Source organism: Lagenorhynchus albirostris, chromosome 4 (assembly GCF_949774975.1).
Source record: "Lagenorhynchus albirostris chromosome 4, mLagAlb1.1, whole genome shotgun sequence".
NCBI classification, from domain to species: domain Eukaryota; kingdom Metazoa; phylum Chordata; class Mammalia; order Artiodactyla; family Delphinidae; genus Lagenorhynchus; species Lagenorhynchus albirostris.
Window position 1 is genome coordinate 97,016,362 of NC_083098.1, and position 13,051 is coordinate 97,029,412.

Consider the following 13,051-nt stretch of genomic DNA (forward strand, 5'->3'; position numbering starts at 1 on the left):
GCACATTGCTTATCTTTCAGAGTTGATTTAATTTTTGGCAACGGCAAAGAACACTGAGAGCTAAGTTGAGTGAAGGAAGTTGATGATAAAGCAGGGTAATGAAGGTGTGTGTGTGTAAGAGATTTTCCTAATTGACTATAAAGCAATGGAACTAGTCGTGGTGGGTTAAATGGTGCCCCTCCCAGAAAAAGTATGTATTTGAGGGAAATACATAATTCCTCTGGTAATTTGAGGAAACTGTGAATGTGATCTTATTTAGACAAAAAATCTTTGCAGAGGTAATTAAGGTTCTCAAGATGAGAGCATCCTTGAATATTTGGGTAGGCTTTGAATCCAATGATAAGTGTCTTATGAGGTAGAGGCAGAGGGAGATAGGAGACAGCAAAGAGGAGGAGACATTGTGAAAACAGAGGCAGAGATTGGAGTGATGCAGCCACGTGCCAGGGACTGCCTGGGGTCCATAGAAGCTGGAGCTAACAAAGAATTCTCTCTTAGTTCCTTCAGATGCAGCACTGCCCTGTTGCCACCTTGGTTTCAGATTTCTGGTCCACAGAACTAAGAAAATAAATTAATTTTCTTGTAAGCCACCATGTTTGTGGTTATTTGTTGCAGCAGCTCTAGAAAATTCATACTCTGGTTTTACTTTGGGGGCTTGAAGACTTGGTTTTAAGACAATCCCCAAAGAGAAAGGAATTTCCAAGCTAATTTGAGCAGTGACAGTATCGTTGAAATGTGTCTCTTTCCCCCCCATTGTCTACTTAAAATAATTCCTCCCCATCTCTATCAATCAGGGCCTAACTAGGGAAAGAGAAGTCACTTTGGGTATTTATAGAGAGGGAATTGAATGCAGGAATTTGTTATACCGCCGAGAGAGAAGTCAAAAGGAGACAGGACGGTAACCCCTAGATGGGCAGCAGCAGCAGGGAGCTATGATCGCCTGTAGGGAGGGGGTCAGGATTACCTAGAAGAAGCTGGAACGTGGTGGGGTTATGTGGGAGGAGCTTGGGCTGCAGGAGACCCGATGTGAGGTGGAGAGGGAGGGAAGAAATACCCCCGCTTCTCCCTTCCTCCCCTCCCATCCCACTCAGCCCCTCTCATGGGCTGAGTTCAGTCAGCAGGCAGTTCACTGGCACAGAAGCCCAGAAACTGCCTCTAGGTGACAGAGCAGGGGAAGGCCAAGGCACAGACTGAAGATAAATCTGCCCAGAACCTAGAGCCTGTTATGGAGATACGCGTCAAGGAAAATGCTCTAGAGGGTGGAATGGCATTCTACTTATTTCCTAGAAGATTTGGAGTCACTCCTCTCTCTTTTCTTTTTTTATTTTCCTCTCTGTGGCAGACAGGATAACAGTCTCCCAAAGAGGTGCACATCCTAATCCCTGGAACCTGTCAATATGTTACCTCTTTTGACAAATGATGTGATTAAGATGTGATCTAGGTGTGATTAAGCCGAGGATTTGGAGATGGGGAGATCATGCTGGATTACCCGGGCTGGCCCAATGTCATCACAAGGGACCTTACACGAGGAAGAAAGGAGGGTCAGAGCCTAAAAAGGAGATGTGATGATGGAAGCAGAGGTTGGAGTGATGTGCTTTGAAGATGGAGGCAGAGGCCACCAGCTGCGGGATGCAGGCAGCCTCTAGAAGCTGGAGGAGGCAAGGGAAAGGATTCTCCTCGAGGTCCTCCAGAAAGGAGTGGAGTCCTGCCAACACCTCATCTTAGCCCGTGAGACTGACTATAGGCTTCTCAACTCCAGAACTGTAAGATACTAAATTTATGCTCTCTTAAGCCACTGAGTTATGGTCATTTCTTACTGAAGCAAAGAAAAATTAAGCTTTTTAACCTTCTACTTCAAATAGTAAGATGAAAACATACAACGTTATTATCTCTCCAGCTGTCACACCTTACTTTTTCCACTCACTTCTCAATGTACCTCTTCACCAGGAAAGTGCAGTGTAAAGTCAAAAGGCCAAGAGAATAATTGCAGTGATTTCATGCAATCCAAAGGATTACAAACCATAGTTTTTCTAGCAAATGATGTTACAATTATTTTGTGTCAAAGTTGGATTTACATCTATAGGGTGGTATTTAGTTCAATACCTGTACTCAACAGGTAATTACGTTGCATTCTGACAAATGCCCTTTTTCAACACTTGGGCATAACCCCTTTACTTTGGTAGTTGGTTAGCATTGCTTGGTGATATTTATTAAAGCTATAAAATGTCTTCTGCTATCACTTTAGTGTCTTCATTAAATTAAGCAGGCTTGATCCAGATAAATTAAGTGGGAAAGGATATTTTCTAAAATAATAGCTCATGCATTTCCAAGAGTTTTTACAACCTAATTAATGGCAGAGCCCATGCCACCAACATTATTTCCTTTCTTCTTTCTCCATTCTAGGGGGAAACAGAGAAAGAAAAAGGGAATAATAAGGAGCAAGATTCTTTTCAGACCAAGTGACAGACTAATAATGACGTAGCAATAGCAATAATAACTCAATTTAACTATATAGGATCTATGAAGGAGTGATTTTGCATACCCTTTATTTATTTATTTAATTTAGAGGTTCTTTTTAAAAAAAAATCCATTTATTTATTTATTTATCTTTGGCTGCGTTGGGTCTTCACTGCTGCCCACGGGCTTTCTCCAGTTGCGGCGAGCGGGGGCTACTCATCGCTGCGGTGCGAGGTCCTCTTATTCGAGTGGCCTCTCTTGCTGTGGAGTACGGGCTCTAGGCACGTGGGCTTCAGCAGCTGTGGCTCGCAGGCTCTGGAGCGCAAGCTCAGCAGTTGTGGCTCACGGGCCTAGCCGCTCCGTGGCATGTGGGATCCTCCCGGCCCAGGGATCGAACCCGTGTCCCCTGCATTGGCAGGTGGATTCCTAACCACTGCACCACCAGGGAAGCCCTGCATACTCATTTAATTTAGCTCTCACGACCTAATAAAAGGAGTATGATTAACCACATTTCACAGCTGAAGCAGTTGAGTCTTGGTAGATCAAGGTCATCCAGATAGTTAAGCATCTAAACTGGAACTCCTAAGTCAAACTTTTTAAGGGATATATTCAGGTTTTAAATTTTTTTCCCCCACCTTAGCTTTCTGTTATTTGGAAAGGAGAGAATGCCTCAGCTCAACAGTAATTTATACATGGTATGCATTTGTTAAATATTTATCACATTCATATATGAATAAATGAACGAAAATTGTCCACCCAGACACTGCACACCTCCAGGCAAGCTATATGCTAATCTTATGCCTGAGCAATGTGTTAAAAAGGAGTCAAGGCTGCTTCTGGTTGAGAAAAGAGTAAATGGCTTGAGTTTGTTCATTCATTCATTCATTCATTCATTCTTTGCCCCATTGAACAGACATCACTGAAGACTTACCCAAACCAAGTACTATGCTGGCTGGTGGGAGTTACAGGTGAAGAAGACAGTTTCTTCTCTTAGGGATGTTCCGTGGCCTCTTCTTAGCGCCAGGAACCTCTGCCCACTCTGATAACTTGGACACCACTGACTCACGAAGCCTAGACCCAAAAGGAAATGTGGAAGGTATCTTCATGTGAAAGAGGAATCAGCTGACCAGCTGGACTGTAGCTGAGGGTCAGATAGGTCTGGGTTCATATCCTGGGTCAGTTACTTACCAGCTAGACCTCATTAGCTGCGCTTGCCCACGTGGGTATATTAGTACATCTGCCGGGGAGTTTGTTCCAGAACTTCCTGAGAATACCAAAATCCCAGGGTGCTCAAGTCTCTTATATAAAATGGCATAGTATTTGCATATAACCTATGCACATCCTCCCATATACTTTGAATCACCTCTTGATTACTTATAATACCTAACACAATGTAAATGCTAGGTAAATCTTTGCCAGTGCATGGCAAATTCAAGTTTCACTTTTTGGAACTTTCTGGAATTAAAAAAAAAAATTTCTATCTGCAGTTGGTTGAAACTGTGGGTGCAGAACCCGTGGATGTAGAACCCACAGATACAGAGGGCCAGCTGTACACACCCCAGAGGGTTGAGCTGAAGTTCATATGAGATGATATCCAGTGCTTAGCTCACGATTTCCCCATAGGAAGCACTCAGTACGTGTTTATATGTCACTGTCTCTGCCATGCTTCGAGTCGGTATGCACTGCCTCCTCCATTATTGAATATTTAATGTCTGTGTGTCATATCTGCTTATCTATACTGCACATGCCTCCCAGATTGGTTAAACAACGTGTGAATATAAAGTGATGAGACTGAATATTTTGGTAACTATTTAAAATAGAGAGGAACTTATGTACAAAACAGAAATAGACCCACAGACATAGAAAACAAACTTCTGGTTACCAAAGGAAAAAGAGGGGGAGGGATAAATTAGGAGTTTGGAGCGTATACACACTACTATATATACACACTACTATATATAAAATAGATAACCAGCAAGGACCTACTGTATAGCACAGGGAAATCTACTCAATATTCTGTAATAACCTATAAGGGAAAAGAATCTGAAAAAGAATATATATACATATGTATAATGGCGTCACTTTTCTGTACAACTGAAACTAACATAATATTGTAAATCAACTATACTTCAACAAAAAAATAAATAAAATAAAAATTAAAAGTCTAAAGTTTCAAAAAAAATATAGAGATTCGAGACCTCAAACCTCCTGGTACCACGACTCGTCCAAGCCCCCGTCACATCTTGCAGGGACACTTCTACAGCCTGCTGCCTCTCTCACTTGCTATGTCCAGTCTCTTCTTTACATGCTAGATCTGGGCGCTCCCTGCCTTCCAGTGAGTGCCCATTGCACTTAAAATGAACCCAAGCTTCCTACCATGGGCTGGAGGTCCCTACTGACTCCTCTGCCTTCAAGCCAGCCCGTTCCCGCTTTGATCCCTCTGTGCTGGTCACCCGACCTCCCTTCTGCTCCTCAACACATGAAGCCCTTCCCTGTTCCAAAGCTTTTGGCCTTCTGTCCCCGCTATTCAGAATGACCTTCGCAACCGTCCCTCAGCTGACCCTGCCGTATTAAATGCCACCTCCTCAAAGGCAGCGCTCCCTCCCTAACTCTCCAGCCCTTGCCTGGCTGTATGTCCTTCCTGGCTCTCATCCCCGGGTTCTTTCTTGTTTATCGTCTGCCTTCTCCACAGGAAGGGAAGCTCCAAGAACACAGTCTGCCTCACTTACCGCTGCGTCCCCCCGGCCTAAGACACAGGCTGGCATGTAGCAAGTGTTCAATAAATATCTGTTGCATGAATGATTAAACCTCTCACGAGAGTGACTTTTCCAATTTGGGAAAACACACTTTTTTTTTTTTTTGCAGTACGCGGGCCTCTCACTGTTGTGGCCTCTCCCGTTGCGGAGCACAGGCTCCGGACGCGCAGGCCCAGCGGCCATGGCCCGTGGACCCAGCCGCTCCACGGCATGTGGGATCCTCCCGGACCGGGACACAAACCCGCGTCCCCTGCATTGGCAGGCGGACTCTCAACCACTGCGCCACCAGGGAAGCCCAAGGGAAAACACACTTTTGTAATTCAATAACAAATGATTACTATCTAATTTTTCTATTGTGCATGCTTGAGTCATGACCACTGAACAACAACAAATGTAATAGATACTTATAATTCTTCCCTCCCATTGCCCTTTGGGCCACACTGGACAGAGTAGCAGGAAGATACATGTTTATGGACAACATTCCCAATACACCAATGAGGAGAGCGTGTCCTTAAGGCCCATGACTGCCTGTGAAAAGTCCAGGAGGTCAGAACAAACCAGGAAGAGCGCCAGCACCAAGGAAATAAAATTCCAAGCCAGAAAGGGCAGCTTCTATAACCTTTAAAAGACGTACAGGATGTGTCATATTCCACATACACAAGGACGTGGCTCAGCTGTCTTCAAATCTGCCCCCATGTTTCCTGGACCCTTGAAGAAGTGACTTGGGAGAAAAGTGGCTTGTTCAGTGGGTTCTTAGCACTGATGGTTTGCTTGCCTCTGAAACTTTGATTCAATGGATGATAGAGAAAGATGATATGGGATGGTGCAGATCATGCATTCTCAATGTGAACATCGGTTCTTGGATGATAAAAAAAATCGTAGCATTTTTATGTATAAAGCACGGATATAAATACACATTTCACGGTGAGGGGTGATTAGGAAAAAAACTGTCTAAATGTTACATGTAATTCACCTAACAACCCCTGTGAGGTTAGGACTCTTTAGACCATTTAGAGATGAAGACACTGGTTCTCGGATAGAGTGAATGGTGAGCTCAGGTTCACCCTACTGTAAATGGGGAAGCAGAGACAGGAAGCTCCAAAGTGCGATGTTGTTCCAGAAAAAATATATTTCTCCTAAAAAGCCTAGAAGGTGCTTAGGTTCACTCAGTGCTACTGGAATACTCTGTTAACAGAGCAGGAAGCAAACCTGGGAGCTGGGGGTCCTTCCCGCTTCCCATCAGGAAGCTCTCTGATGTCTCAAGGGCTCCGGAGCCTTTCATCAGGGACTAGTTTGTAAACACACCTGAGAATTAACACTTATGTCATCAGTGTTCACGGGTATTCCTATGAGAACACAAGATGGTGAGGCCTGGAGGAGTTAGACTGGCAGAACAAAGCACTCAGGGAAGCTGGAAAGGAAAGCAAGAAAGAAATGCAAAAAGAAAAACCATTAGGCTTCACAGATTTCTGAGCCTATGAAGGGCAGTGAAACCCAGCTCTGTCCCCTGTGTGCTGTGTGAGCTGGGCAAGTTACTTAACCTCTCTGAGCCTCACTTTCCCCATCCAGGAGAAGAGTGTGAGGACTCGTGAGATCTTCTATGAGGACGGCCTCCCAGTCTCTGCTGGAGAAAGAGATATATCTCCATGCCCTGCCTGCCATCCTCCAGGACACATGGTTTCTTTCCCCAGGGTTCCTCCACTTCACTCTGAATCTTGGTATGTCCCAAATGATCCACTGGGTGGTGAACGAACCCCACTGAACCCCAGTGTATGTGGGTTTTTTTTTTGCGGTACGCGGGCCTCTCACTGTTGTGGCCTCTCCCGTTGCGGAGCACAGGCTCCGGACGCGCAGGCTCAGCGGCCATGGCTCACAGGCCCAGACGCTCCGCGGCATGTGGGATCCTCCCGGACCGGGGCACGAACCCGCGTCCCCTGCATCGGCAGGCGGACTCTTAACCACTGCGCCACCAGGGAAGCCCTGTTTTTTAGTTTTTAAAAATGTGGTTACTAGAGAGTTAAAAATTACATCAGTAATTTGCATAATCTTTCTATTGGGCAGCTCTTCCTAGAAGAAAATTACAGGTGTAATTTCATATAAGACAGGGGTGGGGTGAGTCCTGACCTACCGAGGGAGTTCAGGCAAATCTTCCCTGAAGAAGCCATGTTTGGGCTACGAAATAGAGGATGATTAGGGCTTAATTAAGTGAGGGAGTGGGCGAGTGGGAGGTGGAAGGGCAGAGAGCTCCAGGCAGAGGGAATAGTTTTTGCAGACCTTCAGGCAGAAAAAAGCACAGCTCTTGCGTGAACCCTCTGCAGTCACAATATGCCAGAAGTTGTCCAAATGAAACACTCTTCTGGTGAAAGTCATTCAACTCCTATGGGGTAAATTACTCCCTGCAATCCCATCCTTGGGGGCTGATGGGCGATGTCGAACAAAATCATGGACATGGAATAGTAAAGAAGAATCAAAAAAAAAAGTCAGCAGTTTAGGGGGGAACAATGCATACCAATGAAAGCATAGAATAAATAATTCGTCTAATAAACACGGACGTAAATAATTCAGGCACACTTGGAAGGTGAGATGAGCCTGTTACCAACTTTAATGATTTCAAGTTACTAAAACTTTCCCTAGTCACCACTCAAATGAAACAGCTCCACTGTACCCCTTGACACTCTTCACAGCAGGCAATGGGACCAGTTTTTAGTGGGTTATCAGAGATAACAATCGCAACAACTCCACACGGATTTCTTTGAGTAGAAGCCAAGCAAGACCCACTAGGTTCTAATCTCTGTGCCCGGAAGTGGTGTCTGTCCTCCATCCAGTCAGATGAGGTGAACCCAACACCCTGAGCTGAGAACACGGATGAGGTGAGAACTTTACCCAAGAAGATGACAGAAAGAAAGGAAGGGGAGAGAGAAGCAGATTCACATATTGATTTCCAGGCCAAGCCCCGCTGCCTTTAAACATATCTATTTCTTAACTTGTGAAGAAATTTCCTTTACACTTTGAAAAATGGGAATGTAGATGGTGAGTACTCGAAGCACATCTTTGAGGCAATCTGATTTTGCACGCGATCTGATCCCCTTCCACCTCCATGCTCCACTGAAAGTTCCTACAGCATCATGTTACCATTCATTCATTCAAATAACCATTTATGGAGCCCAGAGGAGTTAGGCCATGAAAGTCACAGAGCCAGTCAGTGACAGAACCTGTCACTTTTGGCTGAAGCGTCACTCCTCTCACGAGCATAGAATTTGAGAAGCCAGCCTTCACACTGTATGACAGGAACCTCCCCATCTTACACCAGACGTCCAAATGACTCCAGGGGTCTAGAGCATCTTTGATGCCTGACTTCCCTTTGTACAGTGTTTCCTGTTCATTAGTTCCACTCCAGGTGTTCCAAATTCCAATGCCGTTCAAGACACTTCCTCAGTTACCCTACGGGGATGCTGGGATGGACATTGGTCCTTCCTTCCTTCTTTCACTTACTCATCCAACAAATACTTGAAAGTCTTTGATGTGTCAGAGACTGCACTAGGCAATGTGACTAGAAAGGTAAACCAAACGAGATGCTCCCTGCCCTCGGGCTCCCCCAGAAACGTGTCGCCTCAATGCCGTCCCCTCATCCACCTATTCTCCAGTATTTATCAAGAGACTATTCACTGCCGGGGGCTCTTCTAGGCCTTCCAGAGACAGCAGAGAACAGGCCAGGCAAGGCCTCTGCCTTCAGGGAGGCCACATTCTAATGAGAAAAACAGTATTAAACAAACCAGCCAGTGAATATACACTCTGTCAGGCAATGGGAACTGCTTACAAAGAAAAGCTACATGAGCTGACGGAGGGTGATGGAGGGTCCGTTTTCGGCGGGCTGGGGGCAGGGGTGGCCTTGCTGAAGACGAGACACCTGAGGAAAGATCCGAATGAAGTGAGGGGTGAGCCTCGGCCGAGTGGAGATGAGTGATGGGTTATTATTCTTCCCACGGCATAACCGACAATGAAGGGAGCCCATGTGGGCTCAGTCTCTGTGGCCTCTGAGCGGGGGAGGGGGTCTTCCCAGAGTCCCTTGGTCTGCCCCACCCACAGCGGGCTCATGAATTTGTGTCTGAAGTTGCCCAATGACAGCGAAGCCAGGGGACTGTGGAGAGTCAGCTGGGATAGTCAAAGTCAGAGGGGCACAAAGGAGACACACCGCATGAAATCGCATGCCTCCTGCCTCTCCTTCTCCTCAGGAGAGGGGAAGGCATCATTTCCCAGAACTGCTTGATCAGAACCTAATTATCCCTGGAGCCATGAGTTTGAGCAGTGGGGTTTTTGTCACCTGGCTTTGGGAAATGGGTCAGCAGCCAGGACAGACAGTGCCACCCTCACCGAGTGGGCAGCCTTGCCAACACGCACATCAAGACACAGCTTCGGTACAGGGACACTTTCCCAACGGAACACACTTAGGCTCAGCTCCTTTTACAAAACGGAATTGTGGACACAATCTCCCAGACAGAAGGAGGGCACTTACCCTCCCCAGAGGCACTGCCCCTCACCGCACCCACAGCAACTCTAAGTCCACAACCTTCTCCGTCTCCACACCTGACGGCACAGGCAGTTGCCTCCCTGTAACTCCCCTCTTTGCACACAGGACATGCAGCTCTTTGTGGTGTTCCTACCTTCTGCCAACCTTCCTGAAAGCCCACAGGCATCATCAGTTGAAAAGCTCTGGGGTCCTGGGGTCTGGTGCTCGCATATGAGGACAGGAGACCCAGGGGTGCTCTGCTGATTTATCCAGCGCCCAGAAGTTGCCTCAGGGCAGAGCCAGACCCCATGCCCTGTCCGCTCAATGTCACGCCAGCCTTTCTCTAGTCTGCCCTTTGACTTCCCCTTCACTGGATTTGATCTCCGCTGCAGCTTCTTCAATGGCTGAAGTTCCATCCTCAGCGTGTTTTCTCTTGGCCATGGCCCCCTTGCTCTGCGGAGAACTTGACAGATTTGACTTGAATCTCCAGCCTGTGAAAGGCCGGAGCCCCACCCATGGTTTCTACGAATTCCTGGGTTGTCAGGGTCCCTCCTCCTTGGGCCTCTGCTGCAGGCAGACAGACTCTGCTGGGCTCAGTGTGGGTCTGAGATGAAAGGCTCGTTTGCTGGCTTACACACACACACACACACACACACACACACACACACACGCACACACACAAAATCACTCATTGTGAGCATGTGTGCTTTCGGCAGTTTTCCCAAAGACTGGGCAGTGGCGAGGAAGGGCTCATAGCTAGCAGAGCCTTCCTCCTGTCTCTGTGTCTGTCCTTCCTGCTCTCTCCCTGTCTCTCTAGCCCACTCTCACCCCCAGCAAAACATACCCTGCTCCTCTTTCTCTGCAAACAAGGCACTTAGCCAACCTCAGACCCACTGCTTCCCTTGGTAAATAAACAGGTTTCCACTTCCTAACACAGCAATATCCTCTCCCCATGTCTCTCCCAGACCCTTTCCCAACGCCAGTCTCTTGTCTGCATTTCAGATGCAAATTTCCACCTGGCTCTTCGGCATGTCCATCTGGACGTTCCAACCCAGGCTGGACCCACTATTCTTCCCTAGAATCCTCCCTCGTTCCCCTCCTCATCCGGCTATGTGCCCTCCCTGGTGGCCACTGGTGTCATTGGTCTCCAATTTACCCATGTTAGGGGACAGCGTAGGGTTGGGAATTGACTTGCAGGTCAGATGACCCGACTTAGACTCCTGAATCAGCTACTGCCTACGCAACCTTGGACAAATGACTTAACCTTCCTGAGACTCAGGCTCTTCTCCTGTATGTTGGGGATATAAGCACCCCCTTGGCAGAGATGTTTCAAGTCCTAAGTAAAATAAACGTATACAAAGTGCCTAACACAAATAGGCATTAGAAAAGTGTTAGCTACTATCCTTGCTGTCGTTATTAATCAGTGGCTTTGCTCCTTTTATTCCCTCCATGCAGAATGTCCCTCTCTGTATCTGTCTTCTCAGATCCTACCCATCCGTCAGGGCCCAATGAGAGCAGGCCTGGGAAGGCTTACAAATTAGAAGAAATCACTCCCTTTTCTGTACATTTATGGCACTCTGTGTTATTAACTCCTGTTAAGCAGTGAATTTAGAAGAAGAAATCACTGCTAATAGTCTCTTGGGTCCAGAAAGACCTGAAGATCTCCTGTAACAACTTTTATCGAGTTCCTCTCAGTTTTTGTCAACTGATCAAGCTCCAGAAGCTTTTCTTTTCAATAGAGATTGTATGATCTCTTGCATTTCTTTAGTTATTTATCTGCTGCTTAAGTGCCAGGTCTTTGAGCACAGGGCTGAAGCCTCAGGAATCTTTGTAGCCTCAGTCCTTCACTCCAGTTGCCATATTCAAGGACCTCAATAGATAAATATTGAAAGTGCTCAATAGATGCTTATTGAATCAACCAGTGAAATATGAAAGGGTGGAATTCAATGAACAACAGTTATCAGCTCTTCTTAAGCAGTACATTTCTCAGAAGAAATCACTGCTAATTTTCTCTTGGGTTCAGAAAGGCCTAGAGATCTTCTGTAACAGCTTTTACCAAGTTCCTCTCAGTTCATGTCAACTGGCAAAGTCCAAATGTCTTTTTCACCATTTATAGCAGACCCAGAGAATCACAACTCAGATGTCTCGTTGTGAAAGGCCTGGCTCTCCAGCGGCCAGGAGTGGGCTTAGCTGACAGTCTCCAGCTGTCAGCTCCTTCTAGATCCTTCTCAGCTTGCAAGCCGAGCTCACTCTTCTCTCAGGGAAACTCTGCACTATGACTGAGCAGAGCGGTGGTACAAGGGCTGGCCATTTCTGCTGGAAGTTGGACCCCTTTACCAGGCAGCAAGGTCGGCTGAGCTTGGTGGGGTCTGCGTTGCAGTCTGATGGCTGCCCCGCCCCGACCTGCTTCTCCCTGGTTTCTTTTATAGGCATTCCTCCCTAACAGAGCTTTTGCAGTTTCAGCTTCAGCTTAGCCTCTGCTTCCTCCAGATCCCAAATAGCACACCACTGTAGACAAGTGTCCCCAAAGAGCCTAGAAAGAGCCGGAAGGAAGACTGACCTCATCTTCCAGGAGAGATGCACACTTACGGCAGGTGAGGAAATACAGAATATTGAGCTGATCTGACAGCACCAACTTTGGCCATGCTCTGACCATTGGAAGCCTTTTCCAGTGGCCTGCCCAGATACCACAAGGGACGCCAAGGGATCTTTGGTTTTTATGGGGAAATCCAACTATAAAATTACATTGTCCAAAATATTATAGTGAAATCGATCAGAAAGAATGCATCCTCATGGCACATTTTCTGATTTCCCAAAGGAGTCTAAAAATAAGACATTATTGATGAATTCTATTATTCCTCTCAGAGGACAAAAGATAAAAATAAAGAGCACTGCCTGGACTGTACACTCCAGGGAACTGCCTCAGCTGGTACTGGGATGGAGAAGAGTGTGGAGGGTTGCTGGGGGTAGTTTTCTCAGCTGGCCCTTTTTTGGTCCGGAGGCTCCAGGATTATTCATGATCTACAAGGGTGACTATGCCTTTTTCTCTCTCTGCCCTTGTCACCCTTCAGCAACTCTCTCTTGGTTCCTGGGGATTTTTGCCTCAAGCCAGGCCTCACGTGCATCACGGGGAAATTTGTAGAGGGCCTTCATTCTTGTAGGTCACGTATGCCTAAAAATCATCAAGACCCACCCTCTGAGGGCTTGAGGAACGGTAATATTTAACATTGCTTTTGGACAATAGTCCAACAGAGAGGTATGCCTTCCTCATCGGGTACTTAGATGGTTTGCGTATCTTGGCTATTATGAATAATGCTGCAGTGAACATGGGATT